The sequence below is a fragment of the Pinus tabuliformis genome, chromosome 4_2 (assembly GCF_031772625.1).
Source record: "Pinus tabuliformis cultivar Carrire ecotype Pingquan chromosome 4_2, CPIR1, whole genome shotgun sequence".
In the NCBI taxonomy this organism is placed as follows: domain Eukaryota; kingdom Viridiplantae; phylum Streptophyta; class Pinopsida; order Pinales; family Pinaceae; genus Pinus; species Pinus tabuliformis.
Window position 1 is genome coordinate 466,805,544 of NC_142304.1, and position 22,660 is coordinate 466,828,203.

Genomic DNA, 22,660 nt, shown 5'->3' on the forward strand with positions numbered 1-22,660 from the left:
CGATGAGGAGGAAGTTAAAAAGGCGATATGGAGCCTTCATCCGGATAAGGCCCCAGGCCCAGATGGGTTCCCAATCAGCTTCTATAGAGATTTTTGGTCACTGATTAAAAAGGACATTCTCAAGATGATACGCTGGGTCCTCAGGAAAGGCAAACTAGGCGGCTATACCAATTCAACCTTTTTAGCCCTAATCCCAAAAGAGAATCGGCCAACATCCTTCTCTAGATTTCGGCCAATATCCCTATGCAACTCTGCTTACAAAATAATCACAAAAATCCTATCCACAAGACTTAAGCCTCTCCTCCCTTCCTTAATTTCGGAAAATCAAGGTGGTTTTTTAGCAAACAGGCACATCTCGGACTCTATCCTTCTGGTACAAGAAGCTATTCATTCTAGCCTTAGCCGAAAGGAAAAAGGTTTTATCCTTAAACTTGATCTAGCAAATGCTTTCGATAGAGTCAGACACTCCTTCCTTTATGCTGTTTTGAGCAAACTAGGATTCAATGCCACCTTCATTAACATGGTCAAAGCCTGTATCTCTAACCCTTGGATCTCCCCCCTTGTGAATGGAAGACCCTGCACAGCCTTTCAATCCTCCCGAGGACTTAGGCAAGGTTGCCCCCTCTCCCCCTACCTTTTCATTCTCATAGCCGAATCCCTCAGCAAAGCATTGGATTACAATCGAAGAGCAGGACTAATAACAGGTATCAAATTCGAGCATGGCACAAAGAACATCAACCACTCCCAATTTGCTGATGACACTCTTCTGATGGGTGGTGCTTCGACTATCATTGCTAGGCGCTTCAAAAGGATCCTGGATCAATTCATGGACTGTTCTGGAGGTAGAGTCAGCCAAGACAAAAGCTGCATATACGGATGGAATACATCGGCTCACACCATTCAAAGTATTGCAAATATCTTAGAGGTATCTTACAAGGTCGATTGGAATCATTTCACTTATCTAGGAATGCCAGTGAGCAAAGGCCCTCTGAAGATCGAAACTTGGAACACAATTCTTGATAAAATCAAAAGGAAAATTCAACATTGGGGATCCATGTGGCTGAACCCAGCAGGCCGTCTTGTTCTTCTCAAATCAGGTTTGACCTCTCTCCCCATCTACCGTTTTACTTTGTTACAAGCACCAATGAGCTTCCATCACAAATTGGAAAAGGCCCTTCGATTTTTCCTCTGGCAAGGAGGGAAATCAGAGAAAAAAAAATTCAATCTGGTTGGTTGGAAAAGTGTCATTCAGCCCCAAGAAAAAGGAGGTCTCGGAATAAGGTCCCCATATCTCCTGAATTTAGCTCTCGGGGCTAAAATTGTTTGGAGATTAATCACGGGGAACTCTGCCTGGTGGAAATCGGTCTTAGAAGCCAAGTATCTCAGCACTTCTAGGCACAAACTCCTGGAGGTAAACATACCCAATAGAGACAGCTCCAACATCTGGAAGTTGTGCAAGAAAATTATCCCAATCATGGCCCAGCACGTCTCCAAAGTACCTGGAGAAGGAAGCAACATCAGCATCTCTAAAGATAGAATCCTTGGCGAGAGCCTCATAGAATCCAAAACAGAAGTAATCCCAGCTTTAAACTGGTTACAAAACAAAGGAATCTGGAATCTAGCTCAAATCTCCAAGTGGGAAAGTTCCTCCCAAGCATGGATTGGCTGGGATTTGCCGAACTACCCACGGGATCTGGAAGCAAGTTTCACCGCTCTTAAAGACCAATTGCACAGCAAGGCCCCTATTCAGAAGGGTATCAGAGACAGCTTTCGATGGGACCCCTCAGGCACTGAATACACAACCAAAGTAGGATACCAACATCTATGCGCCAATACCTTTCCACAGGACACATGGAGCCATTGGAGACTGGTTTGGAAAGCAGAAGCCCCTCCTAAAGTTAAATTCTTTTGCTGGCTCCTCCTGAAAGGAAAGATTTTAACAGCTGAAAACCTCAAAAAAAGGGGCATCCTAGGCCCTTCCAGGTGTCCAATCTGTCTTCAAGCAGAAGAGACTATACAGCATCTGTTTATGGATTGTCAAGTGGCTGCAAATTGTTGGAAAGATCTAGCTTCTGTAGGAGGAGCAGAATGGAATCCTAACCCAAACATAGCAGAGGCAATCAAAAATTGGAAGAAACTCTGCCCATGGAAGAGCAAGAAGATCAAATTATCTCAGAGAATATGGAGCACTTTACCTTTAACACTGCTCTGGAGCATTTGGATAGCCAGAAACAAGAAGGTGTTCCAAGATAAAAACCACAACTCTAGATATATGTGTCACAAAGCTATAAGCTTAGCTGTAGAAGCTGTGACCATTCGCTCCCACAGCAAAATCAATCTCAGCAGCTTCAGTGCTGAAGAGAGAAACCTGATCAATTATGGCAGCCTAATCAGTGCTTATGAACAAGAAAAGGACAAATTAAAATCAAAAGAGACAACTACAGCATGGAAGCTGAGACCTAAGGAGGAGGAATTCGCCCTCTGGCTGAGCAACTGCAACAAATATTGTCTCTTCTTCGATGGGGCTTCAAAATCCAATCCTGGTCTCGCAGGCGCTGGAGGTGTTATATGCAATGCAAATGGCAAAACTATCTTGTATTTTGAATGGGGATTGGGTGAACTATCCAACAATCGGGCTGAAGGGCTGGCTTTATTCCAAGGATTAAATCAGGTCATCAAACTGGGTATAAAGAAAGTGAATGTCTTTGGTGATTCAGCAATTATCATTCGGCTTATGGAACAAAAGCGAACTTCACCAAATATTCTACTGCAACAAATCAACAATAGAAATCAAAATTTACACAAAATGTTGGAAGAAGCCCACTATTTTCACATCTTAAGGGGTCTCAATAAAAAGGCGGATCACCACGCCAACCAAGCATGTAACCAACCCAAAGGTCAGCTTCGCTGCAATGATTGCATATCCACCCAATTGCTGCCATGAAATACAAATATCTAATCGAAATGTGCGGTATCCCATCCAGCAGAACCTGCCACAGCAGCCAATTCAAAGGATCACAGGTCAGAGCAGATAAGAATGACAGCAATCGCATCAGCAAACAACATAGAAGCACAATCCAACGCAGAGGAATTAAGATACGTAGCCCAGGAAATCGTCCTTGTCACAGGGCTGGTGATCCCAACCAAGATATGCGCAGAAGAATTCAAAGGAGTATCGGGATGAGGAGAAACCTCTCCCGCCAGTATATCCGGAGAAACTCCTTAAGTACCCCTTCAACACATACGTTCCAACTCACATCTGGAAAATCCCATTGCAACTTCGAGAGTGAAGCCGGTTACGGAGGTCATCCAAGGAAGAAGAATACAAGCAAGATCGGAAAGCGTTTTAGAAGCTCTGCTCTCACTCTGTTACACAGTGGGAGCGTCGTTGATATTCATCAAATCTTAAAGGGTATCAGTGGCAGTCTCAGGCATCCTTCGTGCGGTCTCTTAAGAGCTCCCATCGCCGCAGAGAGTCTCAGCAGAAACCATATCAGTAACCAAGAGAATCGACACAGCCAAAGGACAAAGCAAGAGAATACAGCAAACACTCAGTCAAAGGAAAATATGGAGCGCCCAGAGGACTGCTTCCACTGCCGCGATTTGAACATGGAGTTCAATGAAGTTCGAGCCCAGCAAAGAGCACTGGAGGACCTGGTCCGCAGCATGGAGAACCGAATGGAAGACAAAGTCCGCATTCTGGAGAATAGGCTGGAGGAACAAGTCAAGATCCTCCATGACAAATATAGAGCAGAAATGAATCTCTTTCTGCATAGGGTCCACACCCTCCATGAACAGTACAGTGATCTGCACAACAGATGCATCCACGCTGAAGAAAGATGCATCCATGCTGAAGAAAAGATTGATGCTCTCAAGAAAATGCTGGAAAAGAAAGAAGCCACCTCCTCCTCAAGTGTCAAGCCCATTGAAGTCGATCTGGACCCAGAAGGATCAACAGCAAGAAAAATGAGTCACATTGAGATCGACTAATCATGCTTTGTAAATGTAAATTTTGGGGACAGCAGTATGTTAATATCTATAGTAGCTTAAGTAGCACTAGTAGCAGTCTAGTTAAGGCAAGGACCAAGGAAAAATCCCTTTTTGTAATTCCTTGGCCCAACAATGCTCCAGAAGCAATCTATGTAAGGCTTTAGCCTCATCTTTTTTCAGTTAATGAACAGCAACCGAACTTTGTCTAAAAAAAAAACAAGTTAATCATTAATCAGTTAGAAGAGTAATTTCCAGTTGCTGCAATAATTGAAATTTTCACTTGGTATTAGAGTGTGTTTGAAGTATTAGAGGCTGAAAGATGAAGAGAGAGACATTCGTTGTTCAGAGGGAGCATCAGGACAAATTTTCCCAAGGGTTGCGCAGTTCCTAGCCAGGCAGTGCGAATTGCTGGACAAAGGGGTCAAATTTCTAGTTGTAGGGTGTAGGAAGGGTTGATTTGTCTAGGAAGTGACTCCAGCAAGCAGAGGGAGCAACAAATTTGTAATTTTCACAAAGTAGACTCTTGATCCGGGCATAGAGGGTTTGCAGTAACATATTTAGAGTGTTTGGTGGAAGAGAAATTACACACACATATGGAGTTTTCTTAGAGGGTTTCCTTTCTAGGAAATTCGTGACTTCTAGTAGCAGAGGCAGAAATAGCTAGCAAGGCTGCACATTACAGAGCATGTAGCCAAGCAGGAGAGGAGGAGATTCTTGTTTATTACCTAGTTGTGAGATCTATAGAAAATGGCCTCAATGGGGCTTAGAGATCAAGACAGATTAGATGGTGCACCCAACTATATCATTTGGAAGGCTAGGATGTCCTTTCTGCTAGATGAACATGGTTTCAAGGCGTATGCAGAACGATTTGTAGCATAACCTACAGACTAACAACCACCAGAGAATTTCATGAAGGAAATAGCCAAGGTGAAGTGGTTGATCCTAGATGGAGTTTAGAACCATATAGTCTCTCACCTTGCGACCAAAAATATGGCCAAAGAGATGTGGGATGCTCTCACATCACTATACCATAATCCTTTCGAGAATCATAATGTGTTCCTAAAGGAGAAGCTGAGAATTACCAGGATGCAGAAGGGAGAGGGAGTTACCCCCTATCACACCAAAATTTAGGACATTCAATATGAGCTTGCAGTTGTAGGTGAGAAGTCAGAAGGCATTGAGCTTGTGTGTGTTTCTCTCAATGGTTTCACCGAGGAGTGGGCTACCTTCATCACAATTATTTATGGACAAGATATGCTACCTGGATGGGGTCAATTATGGGCAGAATTCACTCAGGAGGAAACATGACTTGCTCTAGTCAACATTAATCTTGGTGGCAACAACAACAAAGGATCGAAGGGTGTGAAGGAGGAGGAAAACATATCCCTTACATCAAAGGGAAAGGAAAAGATGGGTCCCAGTTAGGAACAAGGCTCACGGGGAGGAGGAGAGAAGAAGAAAAAGGACCTGTCAAATATTTAATGATTTATATGTGGTGAGTTTGGTCACTACAGTACCTAGTGTCCTCAAAGGAAGAAGGACAAGAAGGAGAATTAGGAGCAAGTAGAAACTTTGACAAAAAATGATCAGCTATCATTTAGGCTGGAGAATCAACTAGCTTTATATGCCGCTATACCTCCAGGAGAGAGGTGGGGAAACATCGAGTTCTAAACTCCAGAGTTGCGCAGAGCTGGGAAAGGTCCATCAAGGTGAACATGAATTTGGTGTTTCTTCCTAGATAATTACCCTTGCTACAAGGGCCCACATCTTTCAGTAGCAGATGGGTTAGTGTCGGATTGATGCAGTCAGTTCTTGAGGGACAATGGTAGTACTAGTAGTAGTCAAGTGTCGAGGAGCACAGTGCAATTGCAGTGCAGACAAACTCAATAGACAATGCAGAGGCTAGTAACAATCAAAGACTCAGGAGATAGTTGCAGCATGAGGACACAATTGGTCCATACTTTTTATTAACTTCAGGATGAAGTTCATTGAGGAGAGGGAGTATGTAACGCTCCATATTAATAATTCAGAAAATAATAATAATAATAAATGCAATAATAAACAACAAAATGTGAGAATATTAATATATAAATAAATAAAATGATGATAAGAAAGTGAAGTTATGAATAAGTAAATAAAAATAGCAAGAATAAATAAAGTTAACAAAAAGTAAAAAAGAATAAAATAAGCGAGAATCAAATTAAGAAAAAACCTTGAGTTAAAGAAAACTTAAAAGTTGGCATGATGACACATGGATTGTGTGCATGAAGATCCACATTCCAATCCCCTTTCTATTTAATGGATGGAAAGGAGATGAGAAACATTCATTCATTCCATAAGAGAATGCTGAGAAACAAATGATCCACTAGTTGTAGTAGTTGATTGAAGGCTCAAGGGTGGCCAGTTGTAGAAAGATTATGTGCAGTTAAGCATATGGTTGTGTGGAGAGCCATCCCCAAAACTTTGTTATGCTCAGTGAGATTAAAATAGTGCCAAGGCTTCGAAATCTCCAGTAAGATATATCGTCGCTTTACAAGTAAGTCTTATCTTCTCGTGTTTTCGTAAATTATATGCTAATCAATTGGTTATTTTTATGTGTTCATTATTAATAGCAATGATTGGTGTACATAGTTTGTATGTTTTGATTCCAGGTCGTTACAACTCTCCACCCACCCCTTTAATGCATTATTCTATGAAAGGGAATAAGTCCAAATACAAACTTGTCCTCCATAATGGTTTCTTGTATGAAAGGAAATAAGTATAGACATAAGTTTGTCATGTGCATGCAAGAAACATGCATGGGCCTTGAGCACTTTTGTCTTTGGCAAAATGGCACATATTGTATACATAAGAAAAATAAGATCTACAATACCCAAGATTGGAAATCACTTCCCACTCATGTTAGAGGGGATTATCCAACAAAGGGCAGTTGAAACTAGTGTATGATCAACAATGACCGTCCCGTTTATGTCTTTTCCAAGTTGTTTCCCAAATGCTATCATAGTAAAAGTTGAAGTAAAGACAATGTAAGTGATGAGTCTATTGATCTAGTGTTGATTATAGTAGGGTGCCCTTCCTATCATATCACTTATTATTACATTAGTGCTTTCCACTGTTAGATTTGAAGGTCTCAACCATTTGCAATTTTATTATGGATCATATTTTCCATATTCACGAGGACCATACATCTCCATCATTTGTGATTGTATGATTTAACTTTCATACCATTTTTTTTGCAAATGCCATTGTTATCTTTATGTCAAGGTTGACTTTGCTTGGTTAGAGTTGAAGAAGCTTGTAACTTTTAGTAAGTTATGTAGATAATTAAATTTAAGTAAATATTATTTATAAAAAAAAATAAGTGCATTTAAATGTATTTTATAAATTTATTTAAATTGTAATATTTAAAGCCTGTTAGGGGTAGACCAAGTGGATGGGACTCTCAGTGTTGATGTCACCCACCTTGGTTTGAATCTACCTAACATGCTTGATATGGCTTGTAAGTGGTTATTTCCAACTAGATGTTATAGAGAAATAATGTGTTATGATCTTTAGTGGTGTGAATGATTGTATTGTCTAGTTAATAATTCTATTTTTTGAAGAAAAAAACTATCTTCAAAGTTATAGAAATGGCACGAGGATATGGCTTTGTAGTTATAAATTTTCGTTATGGACATTATTTAAATTTGAAAGTGTGTACACATAAGAGAGTGAATTATTGAAAATCATCATTAATAGAATCACTTATGCAATACACTCTAAAAACTTGCTTTTTCCAAGGTATTTTCTTAGCAACAACCCAATTTTTTTGTGCAACATATAAAGATAATGACAAATAATCTATATAAATGCATATAATTTCTTGGTGCCTAGACCTCAACAACTTCAAACTTAAATGTATCTTGAAAGCTTCCAAATGCTAACCTCTTCCACATGCCTTGGGGGGGGGGGGGTGGTTATATTAGATGGAAGAAGAATCACGTATAATAAAAAAACCTACTTTATCTCAAGGTTGTCTATGAAATATTTATATTTTTTTGTATAAATTATATACATATATTTGCCTACTAAATCTTTACATTTTTTGGCTTGAATTCTACACATATTTATCCAATAATTTAATTAACATTGTTTCTTGATGTCATCAACTTATCCTTTATATGTGTTTTTTGAGTTTAAACTTTTGTTCATTGTTTCTATCATGTACCTTTGTTAGTTCAAAACCCTAATATGAATGACACCATCAAAATATATCCAATGATCAATCATAATATTACCAACAATATGAAACCTTTATCACAATATTGCATAAGACATTTAAATCCCAAAAACAAATGGTTAAAAACACTAAATACATTGATTTCACAACATAAAATGTATGCCAACTTTTCAAAATATAATCACAATATTGAGTACCACGAAGGTTGATGCATGTCTTTAGTTGTCTTAACTCCAAGACTATATGCCCTGTGTTATTTTGACTCCACAATTCCACTCAGGCAACAAACCCTACCAAATAGACGAACCACATCTATGTTGACTATAGGAAAGTAGAGTGGGAATGTTGGAAAATGTTGTTATAAAACATGAGCTCAAATAAGGCATTTTTATTGAGCAATTGGAAATTGAAATACTTCATCCCCAGGGTGCTCCCGATTTGGAATACAAAACTGTCCAACCACCCCTTTATTGGCTATCTTAGGAAGAGAAAAAACAAAGACAATGTAAGCAATGAAACACTAATCTAGTGTTGCTTGTACGATGGTGGCTTTTCTTTTATATAATTTATTATTGCATTAGTGTTTTATATTGTTAGATATGAATGACGACTTTCTAGCATCTTCACTCAAAAGTGTAGTGAATTTAGATACCCATTGACCCTATAAGTTGTTCCCACTAACTTTGTACCCAATTTACTTCAAGGTGTGTACCATGAGGAAAATTGCACTATTTATATGCTTCACCTAAACCTGTATTTTTTCGCTCAATGCATGCTTCCTTGTATCCCACTTCAACTTTTGACTAAAAACACAATTTAGTTTCATGGCACACATTAAGAACAATGAGGAAATGCAAAAATGTGATTATGAAGGAACACATTTATTTTGGTAAAATTTTAGATATTTGTGTCTCTACCAAGTTGTTTCCCAAATGCCATCACAAAAAGAGCAAAAGTGAAGAAAATTCAAGTGATGAAACCACTAATCTAGTGTTGCTTATATTATGGTAGTTTTCATCTGATATTGTTTATTACTTTTTTTTTCCACAGATACAACGGTGTATATTCTACATGAGGAACACATTTATACTATTATTACTATCAACATCTATTATGTCACTTGCGGGAATCGAACCTGGGTGGGTAGGATTCTGTTCCTTCCTCCTAACCGCCCGAGATAACCTAATTGACACACCCAAATAAACCATTTTCAACGAGCATTTGGAAATTGATATACTTCATTCTCGGGGCGCTCTTGATTTTGAATACAAAACTTTCCAACCACCCCCTTAATGGCTTCATTCCTTCTTGTATGGAAGGAAAGGACTCAAACACTTTCCTCTTTAGCAAAATTGCACATATATGTACACATAAGAAGATTGGGATTTGTAATGCTCAAGATTAGCAATCACTTTCCACTTATACTAAAGGGGAATAACTATCTCACAAAAAACAACAAAAGCTAGTGTTTTGACAACAATGGATGTCCCATTTATGTCTTTGCCAAGTTGCTTCCCAAATGTTATCATAGGAAGAGCAAAAAGAAAGACAATGTAAGCAATGAATACACCGACCTAGTGTTGCTTGTAGCATGGTGGCTTTTCTTTGATATCATTTAGTATTGCATTAGTGTTTTATATTACTAGATTTGAATAACGACTTTCTAGCATCTTTTGCTCAAAAGTGTAGTGAATCTAGATACCCATTGGCCTAATAAGTTGTACCCACTAATTTTGTACCTAATTACTGCACTATCTATATGCTTCACATAAACCTTTTTTTTTTTGCTCAATGCATGCTTCCTTGTGTCCCACTTCAACTTTTGACTAAAAACACACATTTATTTTCATGACACACATTAAGAACAATGAGGAAATGAAAAAATGTGATTGTGTAGGAACAAATTTAATTTGGTAAGATTCTAGATATTTGTGTCTCCGCCAAGTTGTTTCCCAAATGCCATCACAAGAAGATCAAAAGTGATTTTTTTTAGTGATGAACCACTAATCTAATGTTGCTTATATGATGGTAGTTTTCATTTGATGTTGTTTATTATTTGTTTTTTTTGTTCACAAATACAACCTTGTATATTCCATATGAGGAATAACGTATACTATCATAACTGTCAACTTCCATCGTATCACTTACGAGAATTGATCCTGGGTGAGGATTCTATTCCTTCCTCCCAACCACCTAAGATAACTCCAATTGACATTTAAGATTGTTTATTGTTTTATTAGCGCTCTTAATTATTAGATTTGAATGACAACCTTCACTTAAAAAAGTAGTGAACTTAGATACCCATTGACCTTGAGAGTCGTATCAACTAACTTTGTACCCAACTTACTTCAAAATATGTTTTGTGCATGCCTCCATATAATAATATTGATGGTGTAATCCTAAGGTCATTAGTAAGCTACACGTCAAATTGGTGTATGAGGCCCCTTATTTGTGGGACAAAGAATCTCCCTTCTCACAAAGATTTGATTATTAAAGTCTACGAAGTGTACATACCCTATACCCATGTATAACTTATTAAAAATAAACGCATATTCTTAATAATTAAGCCCACTCAAACTATACATTAACTTTCGTAAACATACATTTTTGTTTTTTTGTAAATTTGGGCAATACCTTTCTATTACTTCTTCAAATTGTAGCACACATTACAACATCAACATCCTTGTCCACATGGTCTCAACCTACCCAAAGGGAAGCTCGGTTTGTTGACCATCTGGTTTCATTATAAGCAGTGCAAAAACGAAATTGTCTGAGATTTTCCAACAAAGCTAAATAAACTTGATTGTCTTTATGACCTCTAATAACTATAATCCTATAACAGCAAACCAAAAAACTAGATTATGCATCTAAAGGATTTTAATCATCATAAGACTCCACAGGCGTTGGACCTTTGGCACTAGATCTAGGCTATTCTGTTGGAGGCATCCACAAAATGTACCTCTCGATACAAGCTAGGCAGTCCTTCTAGTGCTAAATCTGGCACTGAATTAACTGAAGTTCTCTATGAATATTTTGCATCTCCTCTGAGGAAACTGGGTTTCCCGAGAGGGCAACATCAATGGTTTAGCTAATAGAGTCTTCATCATCCAATATATGTGAAGTGTTTGCAAAAATAGAGAGCGACAACCTCTTGTATTACCCAGGTCTGGAATAATATATATGAAATTGTTCAATATCTCTTGTTCACTAGGATCCATCTAGGCTCGAATATCTACCTCCCATTTGTTGGTGGCTTGGCGGGCTCAAGGATGGGTACCATTCCTATATGCATTGGCTGCTGAAGTGCCTAAATGCTGAGAGCTCCCGTGACCTCAACCCTTGGTGGGTGTTGACTGAGCATGACCATGGTCACGGCCACGCCCCCGTCCAAAACCATAATTGTTGTTATGCTGAGACAATGGTCTCACCATCTCTGTAATCAAACTTCTGCTAAGAATTTGCCTAGATGCTTTAATAAAGAAGACCCATGCGCCACTGACCCATGTTGGGAGGATGGTGTGGCAAGACTTTGGAGGACAAGAAAAGGGATTACACTTGGAGACTTGGAGATGAAGATTGCTTGTAGTATCATTTGTGATGGATATGGAGAGAAGAGAGCGCACCAACACGAGCCTAGACTAGGGCCTTGAGCTTGCCTCCCGCTGAGAGCCCTATTCTCCTCTTTCGCTTCGAATTCCCTGTAAAGATTTTCTTGTTCCATCCTTTCAAAATTCCAACATTGGTTATAATGATAACACATACGACCCTCCACATGCCTCCACCAACGTTCATATTGAATCCCTGACATCCCATGCATGTATATACATGTGTGGGGTTGGCCACGCCACCACCCTTTTTTATGATCATAAAAACCATAATTGTGGCCCAGATCCCATAGTGACCTCTGTCTTGGCTCTCAACTCGATCAAGGAAACATGTCTTTTTTTTTGTAAGCTTGGTAGGATTACATCTTCATCATGTCCAACTTCTCACCCCGATTGAGGGGGGTAGCACAAGATTTGAACCCAAGACTTCCGGTTCTGTGAGATTTCATTTCCACGACCATTGCCAATTGAGCTACCCCAAGCGGACCGGGGAAACATGTCTTTAATTTCACAAGGAAATGAAATATAAAAATAATGTTTAATTTCATGACACACTAACAAGTTTATTATAAGAGATATTTCACTTGGTAGGAGTGAAAACATGCCTCCTTATGGATCACACATGAGTAATTCTAAGTGACTTGATTTGCCTTGAATTACAGTTATGAGCAAGCTTACATTTGCATTTTGGATAACACCCAATAATAGCCATCCCACCTCTAATTTAACAAATAAATTAAGATAATTTTCCAACTATGTAAATGAAAATATTTGAGATTTAAAAAACACATTTTTCCCTTTTGCATATTACCACACCACGATTTGAAATTGTGTTGCTTGTCAAAAACACATTTATGAGACATTTTTTTGGTAATCAAAAACACATTTATGAGATTCAGTTGAAAAGCTTTGACAAGAGTGCTTCCAACTCTAAAATGGTACAAACTAATGACATGTGTTAAATTACATTGGCACACAAAACGACGTATTGTTTAGTGAACATTCCCTCTCTTTTCGATTGGGAGCATCGGCCAAAAACAACGAGCGGAGACCTATAGCCGATCCTTAAAATTAAACCCAGGAAGTCAGAAAGGTGGAGCAGGGAATTTTGGGTGACGTAGGCTGAGAAGCAGAGCCGTCGACTCCAAGAAGCAGCCTCACTGTAGCCTTCACTTGCAACACATACAATGGGGCAAGTGTTGTTGACTATGTGATGTATTCACAAAGCTTAATAGAAAAGATAGATGAAGTTAGTATTCTTTTATACCCAATGCTCTTGACAATCACTATCAAGTGGCAAAATTCTTCTAACACAAGAAAATGGTACTATCTTCAAGACAATGTTAGAGAGATTAATTCAGAAGGAGAAAACTGGTTTCAAACGCTTCAACGACCATGAGTTAACAAATAGAATTCAAAGTGCACTTGAGAAGTGAAAAAGAGCAAAAATTAGAAAATCAGAATCAAATTGTTTTCTTGTAAATGCTTGGTTTGATGAGGAATGCAAAATAGTAAGGAGAACATTGAAAAAGGCAGGAAAAGAGAAGATGAATGTAAAATTATATAAGCAGATACTAAAAAGGAAAAAAGATGAGTTCATGCAAACAAGGAGAGAAGAGTTAATATATTTAAGCAAGAATAATCGAAAGCTTTTATGGCAGGAAGTGCAACCAAGGAAGAAGAAAATTGAAAATAATATTATAGCCAATCAATGGTTTGAATATGGAAGGCAACTCTATGAGAAAGAATCTAAGGCGGAGTCAGCCCCTATGATTAACACAAATTCAAAGCTCTTCACATTACAGGAGGTGGAGATTGGAATTAAGAAGCTGAAAATAGGAAAGGCAAAGGGCTTGGTTGAACTTCAAGCAAAGTATCTAAAATGGGGAATGAACGCTCTTGCGCCGCAAATCATGAAAATATTCGACAACATCCTTCAGCAAGGATTCCCAAGACACTGGGAAACTAGCCTAGCAATACCCCTTTTTAAAAGTGGAGACATTAAATAATCCATCCAACTATAGAACAATTATGATAAATCCTTTGTTTGCAAAGCTTTTCGGCAGCATGATAGAAGACAGAATTAGCAAGTGGGCAGAAGTAAAAGAAAAGAGGGCAAGAGGACAAGCGGGTTTTATGTCGAAACATTCTACAATGGATCATGGCATCACATTGAGACACATTGTTGAAAAGGTTTGGGAGGACAAAGAAGAAGTATTTTGCTGCTTTGTTGACTTCAAAAAAGAATTTGACACAATCCCTAGGGATAAGTGTGGCGTAGAATGGAAGAACTTGAAATTCTTGTGCATTATAGAGTTGTTGTCCATAAACTTTACGAAGAAGTGAAAGTCAAATTAGAACCTTAGCAGGTATTTCATAAAGCTTTAGAAGTGACATTGGATTCAAACAAGGTTGCCCTCTATCCCCCACTCTTTTTGGTCTATATATTGATAAATTGGAAGAGTGACTAAATTTGCAAGGTGGAGATGGTGTTCGGTTGGAGGAGTTGGTGATAAAGCTTCTTTTATATGCTGATGATATTGTATTGATTTCTAAATCGACCCATGGATTGCAAATGCACTTATATGCCCTTGAGCATTTTTGTAGAGCAGTGGGGATGCAAGTCAATACTAGCAAGAACAAAATAATGATTTTTTTCTAATAAAATGAAGCAGAGCCAACATACTTTCTTCTTTGAAGACAACATTCTTGAAGAAGTAAATGAGTACAAGTACCTTGGGATTGATTTCAACAACAAACTCAATTGGGAGGACTGCAGAAAGAAGAGAATTTTAGGAGGGTGGAAAGCATTATATGCTCTTCAAAAAAAATGTAGAGAGGCAGAGTTATGGGATTGGAAAATGATTAAAGTGCTTTTTGGACTCCTAGTTTGTCCAATGATGCTATATGGGCGTGAATTGTGGGCTAGCAACACTCCCGTTTCAAAATGGAAATAAATTGAGAAAATCCAAAAACGCTTGATCATGAGCAATTTCAAAATAAAAAGTTCGGTACCTTATGAGATAATGTTGAGTGAAATAGGAGCAACTTCCATTGAAGCAATTGCTATGGTGCGGCTCATAAGATACCTAAAAAGAATTGAATGAATGAGAGTAGGTAGATGACCTAATGTTATCTTCAATGAAGGCATGAGTGAAAGAAAGAAAACATGGATGAAACAAAACTACACATGGATGCAAAAATGGAATATCTACCTCAATGCATGTCCCACAAATAGCAAGGAGCTAAAGGATTTTGTTATGGAGAAGTTTCGTGAAAAGGTATGGGAAAAAGAGTTGGGTAGAAAGAGGAAATATTATATTGAGAAATTCAACCTTACGTGTGATTTATACCAAAAAGAGTTCATTGGAGCTAGCATTTCGTGGAGGGAAAATGTTCTTATTGCTTAATTAAGGACCAACTCACATCAACTTCGGTGTTACCAACTCACATCAACTTCGGTGTGAAACATGACGGTGGAAAAGGCCTAAAGAAGCTTGGGAAGAATGGGTGTGTACATTTTGCACGTCTAGGACTGTGGAATTAGAAAACCATTTCATTTTGGAATGTGATGCATTCAAAGACAAACGAGAACATGTTAGCATCCGTTTCTTGGCATTGTCTTTTTAGCGAGGAGCTCGTTGGAAGGTTGGATCAGCTCATCATCAACTTGAATAAGAAAAGCACTGAATTGCAAAGAACAAAACACAGAACTAATCATCTCATAAATTATTTTAGACTATTTTTAATATCGGACACCTTAAAAAAATATCATTTCATTTTATTTGATTAAAAGAGGTTCGGCGGTAAATGACAACCACTGCTAATCGTTAAAATTGAAACCAGGAGGTTACGGTTCATTTTATTTCATTAAAAGATAGAGGTTCGGCGCTAAATGACAACCACTGATAATCGTTAAAATTGAAACCAGGAGGTTACGGTTGCAGTGGAAGGGAGTAGGATGAAGTAGGGTCTTGGAGGCCAGGCAGACCCGCCGGCTCCAAGAAGAACCCCAAGCCCTCAGTCAGCACAAGCTGCAGATCTCCAACGGATGCAACGTGGGGGAGACAGCAAGGAATCTATGTTTTAGGTGGCAGTGGATTTCTGTTCAATGTTTCCATCGGCCGACCTGCTGCGAAATTGTGTCTTTGCATGGGCGCTGTCAGATTCTTTCAGATTGTCGGGAAGCATTATTTTGCTTGCCTCCTTCAATCTTCTAGCGATAACCTCTGCAGCCTCCTTTAAGTCAAAGCAAACGCATTGGAGGAATCAGGGAACTCGCATTTCAAGGAAAATTGGTAGGTTTTAAACCATTGGCATTTCACAGGAAATCACAAGGGTTTTATCCATGGACATTTGATGGGAATTTCGAAGGGTTTTAACCAGTGGCATGTGAATTTATGGAGATATTCTAGGTAAAGCTTGTCTGCTTTTTATTTTCTTGTCTGTTGCTTTTTTATTTAGTTTTGGCACGGGTAATGATTTCAGAAGAATCTGCTCTGCAACAGTTGAAGGCAAAGAAGAGGGTTCATCATTGTCGAAGAAGATGAAACGTGGAGAGTTCGTATAGGTCCGAGGGATCAACCTCATTCTTCGCCTGGAATCAGGTCGGTATACATTGGTCATCTTCCCTCTGTGTATGCATTCTGTCACTCTCTTTTTCAAAAATAAAGAAAAGAAAACACCTAGGTGAAACCCCATAAGATAATGTGGTTAAAATTTATAAAGCTGAAATCATTTAGGGGTTAATATTAAGAACTAGATATATATTCTATCATTAATATAGGGAAAAAACGGCTAGGTAAGCCCGTAACGCGATGTAGTTAATATTTAAAAATCTGAAATCATCTAGTGGTTAATATTAAGAGCTACATGATTACATTGGCCAGTCATGGTATGTGATAACTTTTAATTGCAATTTTCTTTCTGTATGAGCAGTGTTGTTCATACAACCTTTCGGGCTGATACCTTGTAGATAACTGTTTTTAGTTATGATCTAATTCAAGGCCCTGGTTTACTAGATGAATTCTTTCCTCTAAATATTGAAGTCGGTGTTACATTAGTGCAGGAATAGATCTTTATATATATATATATATATATATATATATATATATAGATATATATATATATATATATATATTTCAATATCTAATGATGCACCCTACCCTCCGACGCGTAGGCAATGGTGAGATATTCCTCTCGGCTCAGGAAAAACCTCAACCACCATTGGCTTAGGAAGAGTGAACATGTCACTAATGGGATGTGAACCTGGGTGCGAAAGATAACTATTCTTTCTCTCAAGCACTTGAGTTATCCCAGTTGGCAAAATGTCATCAATCTTAATGTTTGACTGTTCATATTTAAGATGAAAATTGTGTGTAGGCAATGGTGAGATATTCCTCTCGGCTCAGGAAAAACCTCAACCACCATTGGCTTATGAAGAGTGAACATGTCACTAATGGGATGTGAACCTGGGTGCGAAAGATAACTATTCTTTCTCTCAAACACTTGAGTTATCCCAGTTGGCAAAATGTCATCAATCTTAATGTTTGACTGTTCATATTTAAGATGAAAATTGTGTTAAAGCTGAGCGGGGATAAAACAACCATTTCTAATAGATCCAATGAAAGTTAAAAGGTTAGGAGTGAAGGCCCTTAAAACAATATTGAGATTTTCCAATTTGATAAGGAGAGGCATAATGCTAGAAGATACATGAGACACTGGGTTGCTTCCTTCTTTTATGTTGTCGGTTCCGTCTTTGTTCATATCCATGTTATTTTCATTTGTAATTAACTGAGATGCAAATTGTGACTTTATTTTTTGTTTTAATTATTTATCCTCGTTAAAGAACTACCTTGAAGGTTATTCCTCTTCTTCATGAGATTTTCTTTAAGATGACCGTAAACAGGAATGGAAATGTGCACAAGCAACATGTCGTGTAGAGTTAAAGTAAATCTGGGCTGTTTTGTTCACTCTCTTGAGGTTGCTTGAAGTTTATCTCATTTTAATCTTGTTTGGTTCTCATGAGGCATTGTTTTAACAAGATCTATTAGATCATCTTTTAGAAGTGCATGTAGTTCTCTCATTAACCATTATTCATGCTATTATCCCTATTTCTAGGTATTTTTGGCAAAACTAGGATTATTCGAGAGCATTGCCTTTGATTACTTGATTGAATGTGAAAACCTTACTTAGGTAATTAAATTAATCCAGTGGAGGATCATTTGCTATGTTTTTTCCTTGGTCTTTTTTAATGGTCTCCCTCCTCGGTGGGGCCTATATGCCTTCTTTTGTTTTCATGTATAACTTCCATCCTTTGCTTTTTGGCCTTGAATTTTGCCTTTTTGGGCATTCCTTTTTTGTTTCCTTTGAATTCTATGGATCCATGGATTGTTCTATATGATTTATGGAGTTTGGGAGTATTCACCCTTGGCTCTCCATCACGATTTGTGTTACATAGTAGGCCCCTACCCTACCCTGTTGTGTAATTTATCAACAAGCTTGCTATTTGGATTATTTGTCATCGCAATGAGTTAGATGCTCATTTGATTTGTAGAAATCCATTGCACCCTACCCTTACTCATTTTCACAATTTAATTTTTTTTTATCTTCTGCTCGTAGCATTTCCAATTTTGCTTTATATCTTTGCCTTGTAGGTGGCCTTGTCCATGAGTCATGGTCCTCTACGGTTTGTCATGTATTTGTAGTTTTTGCCAATCCCTATTTTAGTCCTTCTTTTCCTTTATGTTGTGTCATCTTTGACACCTCTTTCCCTTTGTGTTTGGTGGATAGGTTTAAACCTTCACATTTTAGTTTTCTTTCCTTGGTTTGTACTTGACATTTCTTGTGGCATCCTCTAGTGTATTGCGGGCAAGTTTTATTGGCCCTTTTGTCTTTTTTTTTTTCTTCTATTTTTTTAGTGACAAATCCTTTGGCTCTTTTCTTAATTGTTTTCCTTAAAACACTAGGGGGCTTAGTGTTTTCCTTGCTCATGTCAACCTTTTGATCACTGTTTCAATCCCTCAATTCTCTTTTTAGCCTCTCTTGTCCCATTTGGTGCTTTGGCCTCTATTTCAACCTGTCAGTCCTCCTTTTTGGCCTCTTTGCCCCATTTTTGGTTTCTCAACTTTTCCTTAGCTTCTTTCCCCTCTTTTTTGGCCTCTTGACGACCTTCTTAGCCTTTTAGCCTATTTTTAACTCTTGTTATTTCCAAACATCTTCTCTTTCTCCAAATATAATTTTTGTTGGGGCACTTTTTATGTTATCTCATAGCCCTGTTTACTAGTTGGTAAAATGCAAGTCTTGTTTTTCCTTGTTTCTTTGAATATAGATATTGATCTTCCCCTTCATCATCCTCTCATTTTATAAATGAAGCGAGCTCGAAGAGCCATATGATTGTGATTATTAATGGTAATTAACAACTTCCTTTTCACTCATGCAACAAGTCAAGTTCGTAGCACACCTCCAATGTAGGCTCCCTCGAAATTGGATAGGGTAAAATGGACTTGTTCAATGTGATTGCAAAGAGTAAAATATTACGTTGAATAGAATACAGATGATGCATCACAAAAAATGGCATAAAAGAAAAATGTGCATCTATTAAGGGAGGTGTAGTGTATTCGAAACAAATCTCACAAAGGTTGTGAGTGATTGTGTCAAGTGTGAAACCCTGCATACATTATGGTGCAAAAGAGACTGATCATTAAAGTTTGTGCGTTATGCATAGTGCATTGGGAAAATATCAAAGTGGTCTTGAAAGGACTGTAGCGAGTGCGCAGGTTGAGAAAACAAAAACCACAGAAACATTACAAGGCCACAAGCATCAAAGAACTTTATATCGAGAAGTATATGACGAGATTGTATAACAAAAGATCATTTGAAATCATGCAATGACATGTCCATGGTCTATAGTATTGTTCCAAAACAACGCAATGGCAACCAAAGGGTGCGATAATGCACACTTTGATGAATGCATGCTTTGAGAACATCATTAAATTGAAAGAAAATATCACATGATAAAGATTGCGCCCAATTGTAATGAGTGAGGAAGCAGTGTTGCAAAGAATTCGATGCACAACAACACTGTGGTTCTCGCTGGTCCTTTGGTGCAATAGAAGCACTTTCCAATAGGTTTTGCATTCACTATAAAAGGAACGTTACTCTCTCTGAAGATGCCCTGGTGGCATGTTGTGGATTCCAGTGTGGGGACGACTGTGATGGTGGCTTCCCATTATCTGCAGGGTGATACTTCATCAGTACCAGCGTTGTGACTGCCGAGTGTGACCCTCACTTTGATGAAGCCGATTGCCAACATCTAGGCTTCGAGACTTTGCATCTAACTCTCAAGAGCACATGCCACATTCTTAGAGCACAATTCCTAACTCTTTGCTTCTTGCACATGTGCCATGCGCTAAACTTGGCAGTGTTGCCTTCGTGAGCGTAGAGTGCACTTATATTCGACAAACATCCAACCTTCGTCCCATACAAACCTAGCATGTGCTCATTCTCTGTGCTAGCAAACTCACCTACACACTGTGTTGCACGGGTACCCGCACCCGGGGGTGGGGTTCTCGAACCCGTCCGGGGTTCCCGCACCCAAGTACCAGATTCGGGTACGGGTTCTTCCCAGACGAACCCAGAAGAACCGAGTTCTTCCATGAAGAACCGGGTTCTTCAAAAAAAAAATTGGGTTCTTTTCCTTTAATGAGTTCTTGGGTTCTTGGGTTCTTCGGGTGCTTGGGTTCTTCGGGTTCTTCGGTTGCTTCGGGTGCTTGGGTTCTTGGGTTCTTCGGGTTGGGTTCTTTGGGTTCTTCGGGTTGGGTTCTTTGGGTTCTTCAAAAAAAACTATGTTAAAAATTTAATTTTCAATTAATTTTTTTTTATTGAAATTTAATAAATAACTTATAACAAAGGTAAACTTAAGAAACCCTAAATCCAGCGGCAGTGGGCAGCTTCAACAGCAGTGGGCAGCTTCAGCGCAATGGACAGAGCAACTTCAACGGCAGTGGACCGTGGTATTTACAAGTTTTCCTTTGCAATTTTATTATTTCAATTTTCGTTAAAAGTTTAAAACCAAAAACCCAGGCCTGTAGACCCGTGTTCTCTGTTCTCTGTAGACCCGTGTTCTTATTTCAAAAGATTACAGTCCGAAGACTGTCTTTGTTCACATGCCTTAGCATTGCTCTGTGGGCATGACGTGCTGCTCAAGGGTAATGAATCATTGTAAAAATTTATCAACAATGATAAGTTTTTCAAAACTTATGAGCGACACAGTATTCTGAAATCATATATGATTATGATATCTCAATATTATAAAAGGAACATTATGGGTGTACAATCCCACAAGCATAATATCATATCATATTGCCTGTAGCTTTGTGGAAATATTTGATAAGGTGATGACCATAGTTGGAAAAAAAAAGGTAGCTGTTTGCACATTCATGAGTCCCTTCCTACCACAGGAGACTCTTATGATCAGTCTCTCCATTATTCTTATGCTATAAAAACAATTTCAAAACTTATGCCCAAGGTTTGTTAGAGTCTCAATGTAAATTATGGATCTCTTGTATTTGTGGATCCTCAATGCCTTTAATATTGTATGGCATCGAAACCAGAACTGGAAAAGAGACCTCTTACTCTGTAATTTGAGCCTGTAGATTCTTGTAAATCAATTTGGAATGAATTTAATAATTTATGAAACATTCATTCCCAAGCCAAATAAGTTAATAACTTAATAACCCTCAAATTATAAACTGTAAATGCACACATATAGGTTTAGACATTTTCGGTCAAATAGAAAGTAGGATTGAGAGTCGAGACCAGCCATAAGCTGTAATCAGCTGATGTTGTTAAATGGCGAAGGGCTATTTTGGACAATGGCTAAATTAAGTATCAAAATCTGCCAATTTCTCACAGCATTCTGATAACATCATGTTAAGATTAAAACTAGGAAAATATGCCTAAATGAATAAGCGTGTTTTGTGGAAGGGTAAGGCTGCCACTGTTTTAACTTTTAACTTTTTGGGATTGCTTTACCACAGAGCACACCATGCATGGGGCATTTCCTTCTAATGATGTGCATGTTCAAATTTCATATATATTATTAATTATAAATTTACAATTTATAAAATTTAATTATGAAAATTTAATATTATTATATTACCCGACGAACCCACGCACCCTGTTTCCAAAAATGCCGTCCCCGTCCCCATCCCCGTCCCCGTCCCCACACCCGGAATACACAGATGATAGGGTGAAGGAATGGGTTCGGAGATTCAACTATAAACCAAGAACAAAAAACAAATCAATAACAGGAACAGGGCAGAATGATTGGAAACTCAGAGGGACAAAGGAGGAAATCAACAGTTGGATCCAAAATCAAAAGCGGTTCACGCTTCACTTTGATGGGGCTTCAAAAAACAATCCAGGCAGAGCTGGAGCCGGGGGAATAATTAGAGATCCTCAAGGGAAAACTATTGTCACTTATGAGTGGGGTTTGGGTACCATGACGAACAATAAGGCTGAAGCTTACAACCTTCTATTGGGGACCTCCATCGCCCTGAAGCTAGGCATTCAAAATCTCTTAGTTCTAGGAGACTCTGCAATCATTATAGCAGCATTGAACTCCGGGAAAGATTTCAACCAAATCGCCTTAAGCAGAATCAAAGCCAGAATAGTGGATCAGATCAGGGGCATCAGCAAAGTGACTTTTAAGCACGTCCTAAGAAGCAACAATGGGGAAGCGGACGAGCAGGCAAACAAAGCCACGGGAAGACTCATGGGTCAGGTAAAGGAAAACAATGATACTTATGACAGGGATATTCCATAGACAGGACGCTCTCCCTTC

At 38.5% G+C, this 22,660-nt stretch overlaps 1 long non-coding RNA gene across 4 annotated transcripts in view; it reads left to right on the top strand.

Annotated features, from left to right (window-relative positions):
* Positions 1-15,608: 15,608 nt before the first annotated feature.
* Positions 15,609-22,660, top strand: part of LOC149169985 (uncharacterized) — a 40,298-nt gene continuing 33,246 nt past the window's right edge. For 2 of the 4 annotated variants that reach the window (XR_016259827.1, XR_016259824.1), the window contains exons 1-2: positions 15,609-16,229; positions 16,323-16,421. This is a non-coding gene — a long non-coding RNA (uncharacterized LOC149169985). Of the gene's footprint in view, positions 16,230-16,322; positions 16,422-16,993; positions 17,174-17,196; positions 17,221-22,660 lie in introns of those variants that run through there. The other 2 variants (XR_016259826.1, XR_016259825.1) reach the window with 2 other exon arrangements.